Raw genomic sequence first — 21,863 nt, 5'->3', positions numbered from 1 at the left:
CCAACCTCCCAGCTTCCCGTGGCAGATGGAAGGTATGTTACATATTGAGGCCAAACGGAGGATTGAGACCTGCTTCAAATTGCACAGAAGCAGTAGGCCCAACCTCCCAGCCTCCCTGTGGCAGATGGAAGGTATGTTACCTATTGAGGCCAAACTGAGGATTGAGACCCGCTTCAAATTGCACAGAAGCTAGACTCATACAATTGTCAAATTGTCACCACTAACAGATGTACTGTATAGAATCTAAAAGACCTGTGCTACACGTAATAGGCCTAAAATCCTTGTAAAGCAAATGGCGCCAACAATTTCATGGTTTTTTACACTCATTTTCTGAACACTTCAGATAAAATGCAAATACAATTGCAAAACAAAAAGATCACTTCAACACTTCTCTCTATGCACCTATTTGTAACGATTATCGGTACAACAACCAGGTTTAAATACGTCCGTTCATTCGATCATCGCCTGCCCCAATTGACCCCCCAATCAATGACCGATCAGATTATAGCATCACAAATCGATACGCGAATGAGCGTTTTCAATCATGGACATGGTACTCCAGGATAAAATTTCATCGCCACATGGAATTGAAGCTTAATCCCCAATAGGATAATTAGTAAATTTTAGTCAATAATCTGCATCGAGGAGTATAAATCACCAGAAATGTCTTCTTTAATAAAAATATACCAGAACATCAATCACGGTATTGCGTTACAGTATATCGAAGATTTGATTCTTTTGGAATAAAGGGCGAAAAGTTCATCCTTCAGAGTTGATTTTTTTCATAATTTTGCCATGAACCAGATGCAGACCTATCTCAAAGCCTCAGCTGGGCTCACTAAACAAATGGCACCGAGCCCAATGTCAACTTACAGATGATATCACTCTGTGGTACTCTACAAAATACATTGTACTAAATGGCATCAGTAAACTAATCGATAAATCCTTACATATTCAATGAACTATCCACTAGCAGTCCATTTTGAACAGCTGTGTTTGGAGGAATGTAAACGTGTCCATACAGCTTCCTTTAAAGGCCCAGGTTGTTTGTAACTACTGGTGGTCCAGGAAAATAGAAATGGAATCATCCAAAATATCGTAGTGCAGTTATTATGCATACAAATGTGATGAAACTTGGTATGTATAGTATTTGTATATCTGTCTTCACAACAGCATTGTCGAAATTTAGATCCAGTACATATGTGCAAAATTTGAAATTCAATTAAAAGTTTCAAATATTTAACAAATGGTGTATTCTTTAAAGATTGTTTACTTTGTGAAGGTCGCATCGATCCTACTAGTCCATGAACGAGGTCTTTCCCTGGAGGTCAGTTGGTGGAGTGATCGCCTTGTATGCCAAAAGTTTGGGGTCAAACCCAGCTGGACCCGGAGTTATTTCTCCGCTACAGCTATACAAAACTCCAGAGTCCATTGAGATTTTGAAAAAACTTTCACAACATTACTAATGCTTTCGACTTCGGCAAGAATCTGATGATTTGCGTAAATTTCAAGAGGCTGTGAATTATTTGAAGCATAAAATCTGCGGCAATATTGTATTTTCAATCCACTGTTCCAAATCTTCTGTTTTGATGTAATTTGACTCTGAGGATTCGTTTCGAGCCCTCATAGAATGCCGTGTCAGCCCTCAAGAAGGGAACCACGCATGTGTTTTATTGAAAAATCGTAATTTAACAATATTGGCAATAAATAAAGGGTCACATTAACCCATTATCACTAGATTGATCCATGTTTTAGCAAAAAGACAACTTGAGCAGTACCATATAAGCAGTGTTAGACATGCTTGGGTACCGACAGAAAAAATCATGTGATTTGCTTTCAGTCAGACAGCGTTGATCACCGAATCATGCATTTTGTCCCCAGATTTTCAACTTCACTAACGTGACCACCCCAGACCATTCACCCTCGGTCCCATGAGTAGTCGTGTTACCGGGGTTCCACTGTAGTAGAAATATTTTGAAGGGCCCACATAGACAACTCTGAAAAACTTCAGCTAAAATGTCGCAGTCCCCAGCTGCATATGGTTGACGTTTTGACCCTCTCTTTGTCCCGCAGTAGTCTGACCATACTTCAGATCCCAGAAGTCACCCCAAGTACCCCCTCGTGTCCGACACCATTCTGTGCGGGGTCCAAGTGTTGTACGACAAACTAGAACCAGACTCCAAACACTGGACCCAAAATTAAGACAATCGAACACGTTTCTGACAGCATCAAGTATTAATACAAACTGATCTCTTTTGTGAACGAGTCCAGTCAAGATGTTATTTGACTTTTAGAAGACTTCGATGAGACCTGGCGTCGCATTTAGACAAATATTATTTAGAATTGATCAGCATTTGGTGCGATGCTCGTCAGCTATGTATTTGATTTTCATGGTACTGATGTTAAAAGTTGGTAGATGCCATCTGGATTGAAAATGACCCATTCAACAGGAGTTCCACTCCTCTGACGGTGAAGCAGATGATGATGATGATGCAAGTGATTGTGATAAGTTCTTGAAAACCATTCAACTGTTCAATTGGGTTCGGACCCGTAGCCAATTTGCTCTAAATACAGGACTAGCTGCTTTAGGTCCGGCGATAACGTTGGCAGTACCCAAAAAAATCACAACTTTCAGGACCAATAACATCTTAGATTCTACCATTGGCCCATCATAGACTTGCCTGTGTATCAATATCACAGATTCTACCATGGGTCAATCATAGATTCCTTGAAAGAAAGTTGCCTGTCTATCAAAAGCACAGATTCTACCATGGGTCAATCATAGATTCCGTGATAAAAACTTGCATGCGTATCAAAATCAAAGTTTCGAGGTTCATCACAAATGCATAAACCTTCAGGTTTTTTTTCATTTCTCTGAAAAACCACTCGATGCATATTTTTGTTGGCTCAAAAGCTCAAAAACCTCTACTTTTGAGAGTTTACTCAGCCTTTAAAGTGTATATCGCAGCTGTATTGATATTCCAAAACATACATAATAAACAAGGCCGGGTCTATTTGGCAAGCCGCTCGCCGAACAGGCATCTTTTTTTGTCCTGTTTGGAGAGCCGCTTGCCAAACAGCACTAAAAAGCCACCCTGTTCGGCCAGCCGGGCTTGCCAAACAGGTAAAAAATCTACCCTGTTTGGCAAGCTGGAGACTTTACTTTAATATTAATGAGTTCGGCTCTCCATTCAGGACAAGAAAAAGTCGCTGTTTGGTAAGCCGGGCTTGCCAAGTAGTCACTTCCAATAAACAATGCATACAATACCCAAGTTTAGAAAAGTCAAGGCCATTATTATGTGCCAAAAATCGACCAATAAAAACTGTCATTTCTAGTTTTTCAAGCACATTATTGTACAGCAACTCAATCCTCACAAAAGCCGTTCAATAGCTGACAGTTTTTGCTCCAGCATGGTGATACGAAGTGCCACTTCACGCCTTCTCCATGCCAGTGATCAATACGCTACACGGAGTCATGTGGGTGCGTGTAAATACTCTGCAACATTCTAGGAGTTTTTCAAGAGTGGAAGCAAGGTCGCACACGAATGTGAAACTTCCACGGCAAAAAAACGAGAAATTTAAAAGCTTTTTAAAAACTTCTTGATACACATTAACAAATTTTAGAACCCGCTTTTCTTTTTAAGACTGATGTCAAACAATATGCCCCAAAGTGACAAAGTCATCATAGAAGTTTGAGCGCCTAACAGGCTTTTTCCGAGCATCTACCAGACACTTCTCTTAGTAGGACAGCCTCTCCAAGGACACCACTATTGGTCCCTAATTGGTCACTTTCATTCAATTTGACCTCTCTATTCAAGACACCTCTCTATTAAGTACAGCATATGTCAGTCCCAAGGTCTGGAACTCTAGTAGTTGCTTTTTGGGAAAAGTGTCCTGAAAAGGGTTTTCTATCCGACGAAAGAAGAGGGGGCAGACGCATCATGCACAATGCCCTTGCCTCATGCACCACCCCTAAATCTGCCACTGCTAAATATGCTGCAAAACAACAGATGCCAAAAGAAGCAGTCGCAGAAAATCTGCAGAAAAACCTCAAAATCCCTGTCAATACCACCCATGTGGGTCCTCTGACAAATTGCGTAGTGATGCGCCCAACCATTGTCCAATACTGCCTACAGCCGGCTGACCCTTGGTCAACAAATGACAATATATTCTTAGCGAAAATTCTAATTTTTGACACAATCCCAAAGGTTATATTTAATCCTGTTTTCGTATATTGAGTTGGTGCTATTTTGGGTGTTTGGTAACTGGGCGTTCGTTTGAATAATCGCTTGAATAATCGTCAGGGCATAACCAACCTCCGGGTGTACCATTACTTTCAAGAATGTGAGATTTCAAAAATTTCACAGGGCTATTTCGGTTTTCTATAGCTACTATTTTGGTGTTTCGTAACTGGGCGTTCTTTGAATGAGCACTGCGCATATGGACATTAACCCTTACAGGTTTGAAGCGATTATAACGACACACACTTTTTCAATCAGCATCATCATAAGTTTTACCAGCGTCGTAACTGTTTTGGAGGTACGGAGTCCACTACAGGCTACTGTCCAACTACGTACTGGGATATGTTGCTGGCCCTGACATAGACAGTCATGTACAAGGCTTTTAGTCTCATCTGACAGATCTCATATCAAGTATCAAATTCATTTTGAAGAGCCACCATTTTATTTCTTTAAAAGCTACACAGAAATACAATCCAGGGTTCTCCTTGGCAGCGATCATGGGCCCTATTGCGTGGTAGCCAGAAGTGTTAACCGCTAGGCTATGAGGCTGCTCATGAGTCATGAATGCCACTTCCCAACTGCAGGCGTAACCCTTGCCTCAAATCAGTTATCATCTCATCTATACATTGACACACTCGCACTCATCGGACAAAAACATAGCTCAAATGCAATTCGAATGAGGACAATGAAACGATCGCATTTTTTGTATTTTGCAGGTCCCCAAAAGGTTGCCATACAAGCCAGTAAAAAACCTGCAAAACCGACATCCCCACCCAATACCAAATCTTTCGGAGATGGTACATTTTGTCCTCGAGATAAATCTGATATGTACCCTAACCTTATCAAATCCAAATTCCCCACCAATAGTACACAGCCAAGCGGTGAGATCAACTTTTTTATTCCCTCATACCCCACGGGCCAGCAGATGTAAACCTTTGTCTAAACACGATATCATACCACATTATCTATTTGTCTGTTTTTTTTCAGCTGGGTTAGGATGGGTGATATCTTTCAGCCCGCACAACTCAATGTAAGGCGAGTTAGGGGAAGTCAGAAGTCAAATTTGAACAGGTTACAAAAGTTTTTTTACTGCGGCACTTTTCCAGCGGGCATCTTTGTCAATAATTTTTTCTGATGGGTGGATCGCACCCCTGGCCAACCACAAAACCTGCATCGAAACATTTTTTTGTTGCAACTGTACCCTGAGGATGTCGCTCGTAAACGCAGACCCCACATCTTCATTGGTTAAAGGTTACATTGCATATTCTTTGCCACAACAGTTTTGAAGTGTCATTTTTTAGAAATTCATTAGAATCCACGATTAATTCACAAACCTAACCAAAAAGCTTGCATTCAAAATTTTCATCCCACTCCATAGTCAAAACTAGCTTTTCTTCATTGCTAACAATAGCTAAATATTCAGTGGAGTCACAAAAGATATACTCCAGTTTCAGTGACCTGAGATCGCTTCATCAATAAATAACAAAATTCGTTCAACAGCTCATCTGGAACATGATGTCACGACAATCAGTCAACTTGACGTCGCCAACGATTTTATTGTCTATATATCGAAAGTGGACGTTTTGAATGCAATCGATTCACCATTTGCATAATATGTTCTGTTTTTGAAATTCAGGCATGGTCTTAGATTGATGACACCAGAGTATAAATATTTTAAAAGTACAGTTCTCTCTCTTAGCGGACACCTCTCTAATAAGGACAACCTCTCTATTAAGGACACTAGTTTTGGTCCCAAATTGGTTATTTCCATTCAATTTGACCTCTCTAATCAGGACACCTCTCTATTAAGGACAGCACTTGTCAGTCCCGAGGGTGTCCTTGATAGAGAGGTTCTACTGTATGTGCAAATGGGAACTTTTTTCTTCCATTACATCCTGTACATGTAAGTGCAACTTTTGACATCTGTAGTCAGACAAAAAGACACAGACTTCAACAGAGCCGGAGGAATAAGCCGATTCTCATTTCCCATTTATTGTAAAAACGTATCACATTCTCTTCCTAATACTACTTTGTCACATATCCCAAAGTCATTTCAATTCATGAATATTCATAAGTAAACAGTTTATCCTCGCCCCGAACCATTTTTATAAAGTCACATTTCGCCTTGATGCCCTAAATGCAAAAATTTCCAGTAAGGCTTATTACTCCAGGGTGATGAATCGAGGGACCTATTGTTAATCAGTTTTTCCACAAACAAAAAAGAAACGAAAAGGATATTTGAAATTCAATGGCACGTGGCCTAGAGACATAAAGAGATTTTTGAAATCGAAATGACATTCTGCTACCAGTTCGGTTCTTGTCTTATATTTATATGTAGGGAAAATAGTAGAAAAATCTTATACCAATTTATAGGCCCACTTTGTGATAAATTTGTAGTGGTGGCATCATTCCTACTAGCCCAGGCTAGGGGGAAATTCCCTTTAGCTCAGTCGGTAGAGTGATGGCCTTATAAGCGAGAGGTCCCGGGTTCAATCCCCGGTTGGACCTTGATGTTTTTCCTCTGTTACATTTGGCGCCCAACGTGGTAAAAGGGTACTAATAATTTGTTTAGATGCTGGTGTGTCTTTGGACAATGAATTAACCCTTCGTATCACGGAAGAACCCGGTTGTGAGGACACAACTTTCCCGAACAGGGGGAGTATGTAGTGCTGGCATCATTCCTACTAGCCCAGGCTAGGGGGAAATTCCCTTTAGCTCAGTCGGTAGAGTGATGGCCTTATAAGCGAGAGGTCCCGGGTTCAATCCCCGGTTGGACCTTGATGTTTTTCCTCTATTACAAATTTATAAAGTCTGTTTCACTTTTTCTGTTTTTGCATTAAGGTCGTCAGCCGTTTGTCATGTTTTTGTTCATAAATTTACTTGTGATTGTTGGAAACAGAAGTACAAAATGTGTCACACTGTGCAGTTCTTACGCATGCAAATTTGCTGAAACTTGTTCACTCTATGAAAATTGACGTCAAGGATTTACAGTTTAACCTCCCATTGTGGACACCTCTGCCAGGCGGACACCTCGCATTGCAGACATCTGTTCAGGCCCGATTTTTTTCTAAGTCATTCCCTAAAACCTAAACCTCTGAAGGGCAGTCACATCTATACTCTCTGCTACGCCCAGTCCCACAGGTGTCTGTAATAGAGAGGTTGTACTCTACTTCTAGTCACCTGAGTCACAAGGAGACACAATGAGCACATTATGTATTTACCGTACAAACGTTTTGATATCAAGTTATCGCCACTTAAGTTGTAAAATCCATAGCACTTGATCGAAATTATCAACCTTCGAGTTGAAAATATGCAGAATGTTGTTGTTGATCATAGGCCTATCTTCAGTACTAGAGTCAGAAAATCGATCGGATGAAATAACTAGGGAAAGGCCTATAGCTGTAAGATAAGCCACACACCAAATCAGTTTTGTAGGCCTACCCCAAAATGCTTGTGTTCCAAAATAAGGTTTCCTGTCAGTGCTGCACAAAAAAGTCCATTTCAAAAGTCCAACACCCCCAAAATAATTGCCAAAGTCCAAATTGCACAATACTTATATCAACGAAGAAAGCACTTGTTAGTTGCTGCCTACCCTGTAGATGGCCTTATATGTCATTAATGCCTTTCAAAAACAGATAAACTGCTAAAAGAAGGGTATTTTTGGCCAGAAAATCCAACACATATCAATGTCGGACTGCATGGAAATCTCAGCTAGATTGAAGGAACAAAAACCCTTTAGTATTTTCTCTGACACATTCCGTGATATTTCACCGTTCCAGTTATACTCAAACATCGACATTTTATACCTACCAAAACAAACGGGAAGTTTCAAAAGTTTTTATGAACAAAAGTTACGGTGGAAAAGTTTTCCGCCTTAGGCCTCGTGGAACTTTTCATCTCCTGATAATTCCAATGTCATTTAGTAGCAACACAATCACGACGAAAAATCATGCTTTGTTTCCAATCTGCGCACGGGAGTCAGTTTTAAGATTCGTTTGTACCGTTGAGACTACATAGACAATTCGCAGAGAAAAAGCCGACCCAAGGCTTTGGATTATGGTATACTTGCAGGCTTTAATAGAATGGCAATGACGCGAGGGAAGGAAACGCTACTTTAGACGAATAACTAATGGGTGAGATGAATAAAGACAATTAAATGCTTTTATTGAAAACCTTGTGCACCATTGTGTCTGGGAAACTGTATGATAAGTTATCCTTTTGCTCAAGCAATCATTCTTCTTTAAAGGCCTAGCTTGATCGTTTATCTTGTGGCCTGCCAGTGATATTCCACAGTTTTTGCCAAAGCTTTATCTTGCCCTAGTTACAACAGACCTTTTTCAGAAGCGAGACATGATTTTTTTTCTATCAGTTGATATTCGCATGGGTCTTAACAAAACACACCAAAGGATGCACCAAGCCTTGATATTGTCCTTTTCTTTTATTACATCTGGTAGACATTTTCCTTTCTTCGGATGTAAACAACAGAAAGGGCACTGACAGTTGCAGGAAGCGAGATTTTTGAGAGCAGTATTTATACTGTATAAAGTATGACCGTAATGTTCTTTCTCTAACGCTGTCTTCTTTATATGTACGTTCTTTTACCATGTTTAACATCCTTTTATGTAAGTTCGGGATGAAAATAAAGACTTCACAGGGACCAGCCATGGCCTGGGGCATAAGGAGCTTCTCGATTTCTCTCGGGTTTCTCTGTTGTATGATGGCAAGAGGTACTATATTGTTCAGAAGACGTCATTTCGCAAGTGGGAGAAGAGCAAGGTATATTTTGAAATCTTCTCGTTTCGGATGGGATTTTTTCATGATGCCAGAATTTTGCATAAAACTAATAAAACTTTTCATGATAATAATACATCAGCTCTAAAAGTGGAGTTATTCTTTTTAAACATTTGTGACCCGTCACAGCAGAACAAGCCGCATGTTGCTCTGAACTTATAGATGAAAGTGTTAACAGCGTCATGACTGTCGAAATTCAAACACATATTGAAGAGGCCTCATTCTCAAATATTTGCTTGCATAGTCAAAATGATATTAAACAATCGTACTCGAGCGTTGGAGTGAGGCAATTCAGAGAATGAAAGGGAGTGGATAGCTTCCTGTTCATATCGCATTGACGGCAAAAACGACAGATGGATGATATGGGCGTTTGTCTCTTCTTTTCGCCTCCAAAGAAGTTCTCGGAATTACGATTGTGCTTTGGATGCTCCTTTAGTCAATCGTAGGAAGTCAAATAGTTTTTTGCTGTTTGAAAAAGGATGCATGATACTCTCAACAATTTATTCTTCTTTATACTGTTTATTGGGTGCAGATACAGAAACTGCTCCTCAGACCCCCAAAGTGGTTCTCAGAATTATAAAGAACTCAAATAAAATGTCTTTTTTCAGATTTGAACGAAATACTTCATAAAATATTTTTGAAAAAATAATCTACGAGTCAGAATGGTGGCAGGTCTGTTTTTATGGACCAGGAGTGCACCAACATTTTTGTAGGTGTGATTTATTGTAGAAGAATAGATTCATGTAGATGATATGAGGTGAAAAATGGACCAGGCAAGCTTTAACGAGCCAAATTTTGATTCTTGGGCCCGATGGTGAATTGGCAAGTACTCTAGTTTCACATAGCTAAGACCGGTTCTGAAAACCAATTCTAGCTAGATATGGTCATTGGATGCCATTCAGCATGTTAAGTTTAGATAGGCAATGGGTTGGCAAAACCAGAGTCTTTCTATACAATTGTATAGAAATTGTACTATTGTATAGAAAGACTCTGGCAAAACCAAGTTGTTTGATGATCATGACGTCATATTCAGATCCGGCCTTTGTTTTGCCTTTATAGTAATCAATCAACCAGTCTTAAATCAGGGAAACTACAGTATATTTCTTAAGCCCTCATCAGAACAGATAAACAACAAATACATCCCATTGTTCAAGAATCCAATGCAGTTGAGACAAGGGTACAATGGGCACCATCGCAGATCGAAACCGGTACCCAATGGCTATGATTTTATGGACATTTAGAAATCCTCACATAATACTACTAAATACATCAACATCGTATTGTTTTCCATAATATCATATCATATTTCCCATAACTCTCCCCAGGAGCTTTGAAATCCAAGACCTAAAATCTTTTATCGTGGGATAGATTAAACGCTATCATCACAAATCATGAATCATTGCTATAATAAGACAATCACTCTGCGCAATGTAACATCACAAATTATGCTGATGATGAGATGGTTTTTTCTAGGCTGTCGGGATAGGCAAGCATTGCCTAGTCCTAGACACCCCTTTTCAAAGGCCTAGGCCATTCATGCAAAATTTGACCTTTTTGTAATTAAATTTGAAAATTTCCAATCCGATTCTGGAATAATGTTCACAAGGGGCAAAGAATTGTGTATGGATTTGGCCAAAATTTTTCCGACCTGGGTATGGTATAAAATGATGCAAGACTTACATACCTGATGACGTCATTGAGGTGATGGTATAATCCAACTGAAGAAGACCAAAAAGTATCCAAATTAAGCAATTATCCAATCAAGCAATTAGATTATCTTTATGGACATAAATTATCCGACACCTGTCAATCAAATTGTCACAAATACATGCCAATTTGCAAAATATCCAAAAGACTAACAATTATAAACCCTCCAATAATGCTGAAATTGGAATATGAGATTATTTCAGGTGTACACTGTGCAGTTTTTTCAGTAATCACCCATTGACAACTAAAACTCACACTTGTAATTATTATTAAAATCCATATAAATGTCAACCGTAAATAAGTTATAATTTTTTGGCAACCGAGAAACGGAATAAATCCATCGATATAAATCCCAATTACTTCCTATCCAGCCACGGATGTAATCATCTACTACCGGTCAGTTCTCCACCGGCCCTCGGTCAACTGCCATTGGACCCCAAGATCAGAAATCAGCTGGCCTACGCCCCTCAACAATACAACAACACATTATAATACAGGTGCACTCGGACATTTTTCCGCTTACAAATTTAGCCGTGAATTTCTGTCAAAAGTTCAAATGGACAAAGGCACAGTCGCAATCGTGGTCGAATATCGCAATTACGTAACCGTGCGACAAAGGATGAAAATTTCGCAGCTATTTTTATAATTTTATGCTATCGAAATTGGGTAAGGCACATTTGGGGCTTTTGTTGGCTATTTTGATCGCATTCCAAATAGATCGGACACCATTTACAATTCCCATCGATATCCCATGTGCGAGCTATTTTGAGCGACTTTTCGAAACATCTATTGACTCCATATCATATTGTTCGTGACCCCCGCCCACCCATTGGTCAATTTTATGATTTTTATAAACAAATAACGCAGCTGACCACTGGGTGAAAAATCAGGCCAAACCAATTTATCATTAGGTTACAAACTTCCAGCTACACCCTGGAATCATAATTCAAATATAGTCCTGTGACGAGCATATGTTCAGAGAGTCAACTGTTATAACTGAAATTTCAAAATGTACAATTTGCTTCCCTTTTCCTGATCTTGATCGTTGATTTCCAGCCAAAAATGCAAAGTACATTTTGCAAGCGTCATATTCCACTCCCATGAATTGTGGATCCCAATAGGGTGTAGCCTAGATCTGTGAACATCACGGCAAGCTCCATGTCGACAAGGCTATACAAATTCTTTTGCCAGCAGCATCCTGTCTAGCTTTGAACTTCAAGATTCCTTACCCGAAGAACCAGATTGCAATGGCCTTAAAATGACGAACATCGCTTATTTTTAGCCTCGCCATTGTCAAATATGATTGCATTGTGCGAGACTCTGTGAGTCGGCATTGGTCATCTTAATGATATTTTGTAAACAAACGCCCGACTGCTGACCATCGGTGGTGAATGGTCAGCGGCGGCCATATTGAAAAGATCGGGATTGCGACCTGCACTTTATTTTCTTGACCCGTAACGTGCTCTGAGATACGGAGACCGAATAACATGATAGACAATAGTAGGCGGCAATAGACTGAGTTATTTTTGATAACTTTTGTCCTTGCACGCAATATGTTGTAGTCGTTGGTTGTTCTGGGGATAAATATGGATTTTGTCGTTATTAATCAGGTGGCACTATTTATTTAGGGGGAAAGTTTGAAATTTGAATTATTTTTAGATTTTGGGTGAAATTTATCAACCGAGCTCCTTATCGAAGTTGGAACAAAATATTCAAAAGTTGTGTGACCGGAGGTTGGAGTGCAGCTTGTGCCCCCCCCCCACACACTTGAGCCCTAGAAGATGCATTAAAATGCATTCGCTGTACTAGAATTTATTTCTCTTCCATCTCCTATTCATTTCAAGCCAAATAAACTAATATAAAACACAATGTGAGCAAAGCAGACCATAGGGTCTACTTTGGATTTGTGAACCCCTCTGCCGGTCAACAGAAACGAAAGGGCTAAAACACATCTTTTTACAACAAAATGAGATGGCCCTTTAAAAGGCCAAGGCTCCCTTCCAGGGTGGTCAAAGCCGATGAACAGAATAGCCGAAAACGCGAAAGGACGAGTTTCATCTTGGTTACAGAACAATTGATTGGTCGGACCCGGATCTACTGAAATTATATTTGTGACAGTCAGCACTTTGTTTGCTGTCATGTCAGAAGAAATGACATACCGCAAAATATGATAATAAACAAGACAATAACTTTCGGCAGAGTTTAAAAAGCGACCAACCATGTACATTATGCACGGAAGATGTTTGCCTTACAGGCCAAGTCTCGATGAAATTGACCTCGTAGTATTTTCAGAATTTCCAACCTAATGGAAAATATCTTTACATGCATTTGTTGTAGAGAATGCACAACCGTTTTTATCTTGTAACATGAAACCTATTTATCATGTATATACATGTCTGTATATCTATTGAAATACAAGGCCATCATTGAAGTATCATATGACACGAACATATTGTCCAAATTTGAAAGAATTTCTGCATAAAATAAAATTTGCCTTTTTGACCCTTACGAAAATAGGATGTGCATTCTTCGAGTGCATGTTTTTGTCCGAGTTGTATTGGGAGTATATAAATTGCGGAATGCCAGGAATAGATAAGAACCGGACCATGAAGGGGCCGTAGATCGGCAGACCGTGAGTCATGTGATGTCTTGAGTTACAAACGAGGGAAGTTGATGTGATGCTTTGTTCGCGAGCGCACACAGAGAAGTGTTTTTTGACACTTCTTCAATGCACAACGAAAAAAAATTGCTTGTCTGCAAGTTTGATACTTATTGCAAGTCACATTAAACTATTCTTACTGCTGGTACCATCTCTTTTATTCAATATAATGTGAAAGTATTCTCACATCTATCCTCACTTCTCCTGGACCAGCAGAAGATACAAATAGAATGATGTACCCCTTAACTTGGTGAGTTATGAGTCAACACTGCAGGGACCAGGAGCCACCAATAAACCTGTCATGTTTATTGTCGAAAATTTCCACATTTATATTTTACATGAAACAAGGGACCAGGGGAAGGCTAAAACCATTAAATTCACGCATCTCGAGAACTGTTAAATTGGTATTTTACGGAAGCTCTATCAATGACCCTTGGCATCGGACTCGAATATTATACGGAAGTTTATAGCAGGCTACATAAGGTGCTACAATGAATGGCCTGAATCCGTTTGGGTGCATTTCATGTTCTTGTTTTTCACATTTACAGATCAGGCTTTGAAATAGAATCAAAATTAGAGTGAGTGTCTAAGGGTTTTTAGAATATAATGTACCAGAAATTTAAGGTAAATCAAAGTTGCAATTTCATTAAAATTGTAAATACAATCACAATGCATATGCTCACGACTCAATCAAAATCAGACGACGTTCAAATCTGCTCATACCCGTACTTAAAACACGACAACATCGGATCAGTCTCACTGGTGATCAGAATTTGTTCATCTCAATATCTCAAATAAGATCGATACATCAGGCTAGTCACCCAGAAATAACACGTGAAATAAACACGAGACCACGTCGCAATATTAATATTTCATGGTTCGAATCAATAAGAATATCAAGATTTGACTATCGGAGCTCATCAAATAAAACAGGAAGCTTATCTGTTTCAATCTGTTCTGGAATATGACGAGGGATTTCACAAATTACCTCAAAGCACTGAACATTTTTTGGAATAGACTGGAAAACACCGAAACATACTTCGAAGACTCTGAAATCCATCAACCGCTGTCAACGATCCCCGCTATCCAAGCTTATCTGTTTCAATCTGTTCTGGAATATGACGAGGGATTTCACAAATTACCTCAAAGCACTTAACATTTTTTAGAATAGACTGCAATAGACCGAAACATACTTCAAAGACTCTGAAATCCGTTAACCACTGTCAACGATCCCCGCTATCCAAGCTTATCTGTTTCAATCTGTTCTGGAATATGACGAGGGATTTCACAAATTACCTCAAAGCACTTAACATTTTTTGGAATAGACTGCAATAGACCGAAACATACTTCAAAGACTCTGAAATCCGTTAACCACTGTCAACGATCCCCGCTATCCAAGCTTATCTGTTTCAATCTGTTCTGGTCTATGACGAGGGATTTCACAAATTACCTCAAAGCACTTAACATTTTTTGGAATAGACTGGAATAGACTGAAACATACTTCAAAGACTCTGAAATCCATCAACCACTCTCAACCATCCCCGCTATCCAGGATTGCCTGAAAAGTCCTTGTAAGTCGCCCACATCCCCTTAAGGGTTAATGAACCTAATCATAATAGATAATTATCCTTTCATACTACCATCCCCACATAAAAATCAAACTCTGATATGCGCCGATATTTTAAAGAGTCACCGGTTGCCATGGAGATATTCTAAGTAAAAGAGCAATTCAATTTTGACTCGTCGGTAGGCAGGTCACCTCCGGTTAGATGAATATTTCAATATATAGCGATCATTTTTGTCCCCCAGGGATCAACGTATGATGGTGGAAGGTCGCGAAAATTTTAAGATGAGAACAGCGGTGGTATGTGGTTTGGATTCAATATTAGTGAGAATAAATAAAGATGGAGAAATCTTCAGAAAAGACAAAAAGGTTTGGCTCGACTTTACTTTATGAATTTTGCATAAGAAAAATTTATATTTTTTTTGGAAAAACACAAATTTTTTTTCGAGATTTTTGTTTTTATTTGCTCATCTGCGAGTAAAACTGTTAATAATAATGATATTGAGTTCTTATATGGCACTTCTCCATGTTTCCCTGTTCAAAGCGGTTTTGTGATATCATATTATTACCCCGGTCTCTCAATCAGGGGTTTCAAGGAGCAACCAGGAGATGCTCACTTGAACTCGACAAGTAGGGGAACCAAGCAGTTACTCGGCCGGGAGTCGAACCCTTGACCTCCTGATCATGACGCAGACTCTCTTCCATTGCGCTGGCTTTCGTAATGATTCCAGGTCACAGCATTCATGATTCTTGCAAACAAGGGATTTTTGTCACAGAGGATGATAAATACAGATCACAGCAATGAAAATTGCTTGTCTCTGCAAGGCACATTAGCAAAGAAACCAATGACATACCCCTTCAATTACGACCACATCTTCACATTGGAGCTATCAAAAATCTTTATCATTCCATTCAAAACTTGATTCTCGAGAATCCCCCAGAAGCCTGTAGCTTTTTCACTGGGATAAGTCACTAACTATTGTGCACAATCCCTAACTTGTCATAATATGAATCCATTCTTTTCTTCCCAAATTACTGTGCTCAATCAAAAAGCAACCCGAACAATTTACAAACAACACCCCACGGCTCGTTGAGGATTGTGGACAATGGCCGCACAGCTAACTCCACACTCCTGAGTCCACCCAAATGATAAGCCCTGTCAAAATATTTGATTTCATAATTCTGATTCTTGCGCCATAATGCATTGAAGATTGCTTCAGTATCAACAACTCAGCCTTGAGGCTGCCATCCTGATATTCAGAGGTTTTTCACCCGTGTTCCTGACAAAAAGCACCTTTTCATCACACACGTTTGAACCATCAGAGGCAAAATAAAGAGGCAGAGTCCAAGTCCAAGTCTTGTTAAAAGTTTTATCGAGAACTTTCAAAAAGGAGAGGTGTTGCAGCCCAAGCCACACACATCTTGGGACAAAAATTGGGCAATTCAAGTGCCAAATAGTATTCTAACCACCACGTATGAAAACATTGACTTCAACAAGAAGTGTACCAAAAGTGCCAAATTTGAAAGCCAGGTGTCATTACACAAGTGTGCCACTAGACTGCTGGGCTCCACCCCTCAAATCCATTCTTTACAAACTCCACTCACTCCCTTCTCAACAAATTCATTTAAAACACCATGGGTGTTCAGTTACACAATTTAACAAACTCTAACACCCCGAAACTTAATTTTCTTTCAGAGGTCATCAACTTGTTAGGTTATGAAAAACTTAATTCATAAAGCGTATGAATGCAATCTCCAGTCAACAATCTCGCGACAGAGTATCAATCACTGCTCATGTTACTTGACTCCAAAGTAACACCCCTCTACTTCACTCCCTTTCAAACATCATCAACTCCATTCTCCAGAAACGACTTCATTCAAAAGCCACCATAGGTATCTGTTACCGCATTCAAAAACTTCAAGGTGACTGTAACAATTGGCCTGCAGCTCCGTCAGCCTCCAAACAACGATAATACCGTGTGCTGACGACACCTCCCATCGTTGCCACAATCTTTCATAATTTCATAACGGGGTTTTCACCCTCCGTACACAAAGGAGCATCAAGGTGTCCTTTTCTCCAAGTGGATCTTAGAATGGCACCTTCTATTAATGATCCAGAGATGATGTTGAAATTATCTCGCAAGTTGCGATGAAAGCTATGATGGCGATATCATCTTTTTCCCATTCCTTTGGAAGTTGTATTTTCACATTCAAGAAAGATGTAACGGTAATTTCTCATTTGAGAAAGTAGTATTTTCTCATTCTGAGAAAGATGTCATTTCTCATTTGAAAAATTTTCTTAGTCCAAAATTATATTTTTTTCAATTGTTTTTTTTCTGCTCAAAAGGAAGAAACATCATCACCCACCCCCCCCCCCCCCGAAAAAATGTTGGCTTTGAAAATTTTTCAAGATTTTGAACTTATGAATAAAATTCAAATCTGAAGGATGAAAATATCCAAATATTTTTTTCAATGAAGAAACATCATCAGTCCCAAAAAAAAAATTCTTTGAAAATGTTTCAGAATTCTGAACTTATGAAAGGGTTAGGGTTAGAAAAAAATTTCTAAGTCGTAATATTTTTTTCACTTGTTTTCTTCTGCTCAAAATGCAGAAACATCATCAGCCCCAAAAAAATTTTGCCTTTGAAAATTTTCAGAATTTTGAACTTATAAAAACTTATAAAAACAATTTTGGCGGGAAAACGTAATCATGCATTTTGTCCCCGGATTTTCAACTTCATTAACGCGACCAACCGGGTAACACAACCACTCATGGGACCGAGGTTGAATGGTTGCGTTCCACTGTGTTCAATTTTATCATTTGAGAAAGTGGTACTTTTTACCTTGAGATGGTGTGTGTACACATACTTCTCAAATTATATTCCAAATATGGATTAGGGCTGACGAAGATAAGTGATAGGTTGTGCGCAGCTCACATGAAGCAGTGGACATGTCAATTGTGACTCGGACTGTACCCCTTTGTCCTTCAATTTGACAACTTCTACGATTTCTTACTTTGTCACGACGAAGACTGCACTCTTCATATAATATTTATAGTTATAATCATATTGGAGAATCATTCGATTGCCGCATCATGCAGAGCGAGTTATTCTTAGCACGTTTGTTATGATAGGTCCGCCACTTTTATCAATTTGTACGATTTCTTACTTTGTGAAGAAGTTTCTTGAAACGTCAACGATCTTTGATGTGTATCTAATTTGGTGAGGAGAGCCTGGTGGGGTTTCTGGTTATTTCGGTTGCGAATTGTTTCAGATAGTTACCATTGCCTCTTACAGTAAACTGACAAATACTTGCGGACATTTTCAAATAATTCACTACGCTTACTCTTTGTTTATGGGGCAGCATAGTGTAATAGAGGCCTCAAGATCAGGAGGTCGTGGGTTCGACTCCCAGCAGAGTCACTGCATGGTTCCCCTATTAGTCGTGGTTCTCTTCTGGTTGCTCTTTGAATCTCTGAGGACCAGGATAATAGCATGGTATCCAAAAAGCACTTTGAACAGGAAAACATGGAAAGTCCAATATACATGAAATAAGAACTCAATATTATTATCATTTCTGACATATCAGAAGGTTTTCTATTGCCCTCATTTAGTCATTAGGGCATGCCAACAAACATCTTGACCCACAAGACTCCAAGATCGCAAAGTCCCGCTAACGAGCACTATTCGCTTGATATTGAGATAAGGATTGCACTTATTGGGCGTATCAGGTAAAAGACCTGTTATCCTTTTTGAACTGACGTGAAAAGTTTCCAACTAACTTTCTGCAAGTCAATGAGGTCTTTGAAGTAACTCGTCATGGCGCGCAACAGCAGGTGTCTGATATGGTGAAGAGTCATCAATTTGGAGAGTTTGAATGAAAAGTACATTTTGTGATTTATAACACATGCAGCAGTCAGTGCCAACTCTGTCAGGTGATTGACACTGATACTATAGATTCATGCACTTGATTGGGAACAACGTTTACATGACGTGGTGTTGATCGTCCTCACGTCACCATGCATTTTACATTAGTGTAACGTGATGAGACGCGACGTTTTCGTAAACGTTGGTCCCAATCAAGTGCATGGATCTATAACGAATGATTTAAATCGCACCTTAACCACCAAAACTGGACACGGATGTGCATATAATACAGATAGGTGACACTCCCGGGGTTTTGTAGAGGGGGGACTGGGGCCCCCTCTCTCCAATTTAGAAAGTTCAAAAAGTTTTTTCAACTATTTCTCAACCTATCTACATTAAAGCGAACTGGAACCGCCGAGCGATTTATTCAACTTTTCGACTTTCACCGCCCAGGAAAGTCGAACTTCCAACTTCATATTCGAGTTCAAATTTGTAGCTCCGCCCCCAGTGCCCGAGCATGCGCAGTTCAATTTGTTATCATTGAGAATCATGTGAGAATCACGTGAGTCATGCGATCTTTCATTCATGAGTTTTCGTAGTAAATTCCATAGTAGTGACGTCACTCAATGATTGACAGCTAGGCGCCATGTTTCATTCATGCCTCGTTCTGATCACCCGATACGCGGGAAATGAAAACGAGGTCATACGAACTGGCTCGGCGGTTCCAGTTCGCTTTAAGGTGCTAAATAATCAATAAGAGGCGCCACAATCTACTACAAGTATTGACGGCAAATACTCTCAAACAGGTGTCAACTTCATATAAAGGCCCAGCGGTGACAATTTATTCATGGTATAACTTTCAAGGTTTAAAACCAAACTTTCAAAAAATGGCTGTATATGTATATACTGTGTAGACGCTATTTAGCCTGTCTACCTTATCAATCGCATCAAAATGACAAGGCCAAAGCAAAAGAGATAAGATCACAGATTTTCATATCTGAAAGCAAAAAAGAACCAAGGCACTTTAACGCAAGGCCATTTTTCTAGGTTTGTTTGATCAAACTTGGCAACAGGAACCCGCAAACAATAAATGACATACTTAAAGAGGATTCACTTGACCTATGACTGGCTTGCCCTACACTTACAATTCAATCATTGTGCTAACTCTCCTGTGATTTTATCAAATGTTAAACATGTTAAATCGATATGAAATAATAAAATATCGAATGAGTTTGTTGGGTAGTCTGTATTTAGAAATACTAGAAGGTACAAAGGCCCGATCCAGGAACTAGAAATAAAAAGAGGTGGGGTGCACTGCATTTCTCATTAAAATTTCTGATGTGTTTAAATGTTTCACGGTCAAATTCAAAAATTGTAATGAAATGGGGGGGGGGGCATTCGAGGGCCTCCGCACCCGATGTATACAGTGATCTTTGCTGCCCATTTGGGTCGGTGGGGTCGAGACTAAAACTTATTTTTTACATTCACATGGTGACATCTCCAATTTTACCCAAGGTATCGGAAGATGCGCTCCTTTCTTGAAATGCCTGACCAAGTTCTATCAAATGTATTTAGGTCGCCAAAATCAAACCAGGGCACCCACTCACTTGAGAGAAAAGATAAGATGTCTATAAAACATTGATCGATCACGAGAAGAGGTTACAGTAACATTTCAGAAAGCTTACAGTCTACAGCAACTATTCTGTGGAAATTATGCGATAGGAACAGAATAATTTTCCAATTTGGGTCTGTTTTCTCTCTCTCACAACTGTCAAACACCCCATGTGTCATATAGTTTAAGAAATATCTTGAATTTTATCAAATATCGCAAAATAAGCCATACACCGTACAAAAATGCCTGACCAGTGCCCTTCCTTCTAATGCTATATCAGCCCGCCTGCTGACCATAGGTTACCTACAGCGTGGATAATGTACCACGCGTGTGTCATCATGGATAATAGCCGCTGGCTACCAGCCAATAACATGAACAGCAAAACACATCCTCATAATAAACATAAACAACACGATGGAGAAAAATACATTAAATCCCAACTGGTGCATTTTTTTGTATTCCGAGAGAGATTTGATAAAAGTGCTTTGTTTTCGGGGTGTGATTGATGACAAAAAGCTTGACATTTTTCATGGTCAAAACGTAATTATTGATAATCATTTGCAAATGTGTGGTAATAGGCTGGCCTTTCAGAAAAAACCGTTCCGTCAGTTCTTCCTGATTGGACGGCGTACAGCAGTTGGTATAAAATATGACAGCTCAAAAAAGATGAACGTACCTGCTTTATAGAGTTATTTGTTAATCCTTCATGTGAAAACATCCATGTCGTGTGAATTCCTCAAACCTTCCTGATAATATGAGAATATATACAGGGGTCAAGGTCGGATGGTCCAGGGGTCACAGGTCAAGATGCAAGTCGAAGAAAATTGCAAGGGGTTGTGTCAGAGAGAGCACATGATTTATAAATTGCCTATCTGTTTGGATGTGTATGCTCGTATTAATGATAACCACCGGGCTGGTGTGCGTGAATTCCCGTTCCCTACTGCACAATGACATTGAAAGATATGCGATAAAACACATTGAATGGTCAATAGGTTGAGCGTTCTAGGGGGACCGTTTCAATCATCTGAATGAGTTGAAATTTGTGCACGTATAGAATATTGAAAACATTAAAGGGGTATGTGGTTCGTAATTACTGGTGGTCCAGGAAAATAGGTTGATAACAACTGTTTATTCATTTATCTATTGTCTCCCTTTTGTGAAACATGAGCACATCAATTTTTTTCTATTATCTATTGGTGACATTCAGGCTCATCTTCTGTGCGACATGCGCCTGGTTTTGCTGCGACGGGTCACATTTACGCAAATGGAAGTCACAAATTCAACATTTATAATGAACGCCGTCGACCTTTAACATGAAAGCCAGCAATATATTCATAAATTTTTGAGGACTCTAAATCATATTTTTTATATTTGACTAAGCACCTGGATTAACTTGTCCACATCTGGAAGCGGTTAAATAGGA

At 39.4% G+C, this 21,863-nt stretch overlaps 1 protein-coding gene across 1 annotated transcript in view; it reads right to left on the bottom strand.

Annotated features, from left to right (window-relative positions):
• LOC135503277 (uncharacterized) overlaps window positions 1–21,178 on the bottom strand; it is a 127,493-nt gene extending 106,315 nt beyond the window's left edge. Inside the window, exons 1-2 of the mRNA XM_064796781.1 lie at window positions 21,117–21,178; window positions 10,717–10,750 (exon numbers count right to left, since the gene is read on the bottom strand). The gene's annotated coding sequence lies outside the window, so the exon portion shown is untranslated. The remainder of the gene's footprint in view (window positions 1–10,716; window positions 10,751–21,116) is intronic.
• Between the last annotated feature and the right edge of the window lie 685 nt (window positions 21,179–21,863).

This window comes from Lineus longissimus, chromosome 19, assembly GCF_910592395.1.
Source record: "Lineus longissimus chromosome 19, tnLinLong1.2, whole genome shotgun sequence".
Classification (NCBI taxonomy): domain Eukaryota; kingdom Metazoa; phylum Nemertea; class Pilidiophora; order Heteronemertea; family Lineidae; genus Lineus; species Lineus longissimus.
Note: the sequence above shows the minus strand (reverse complement) of the source record. Positions and strands in the feature narration are given on the sequence as shown.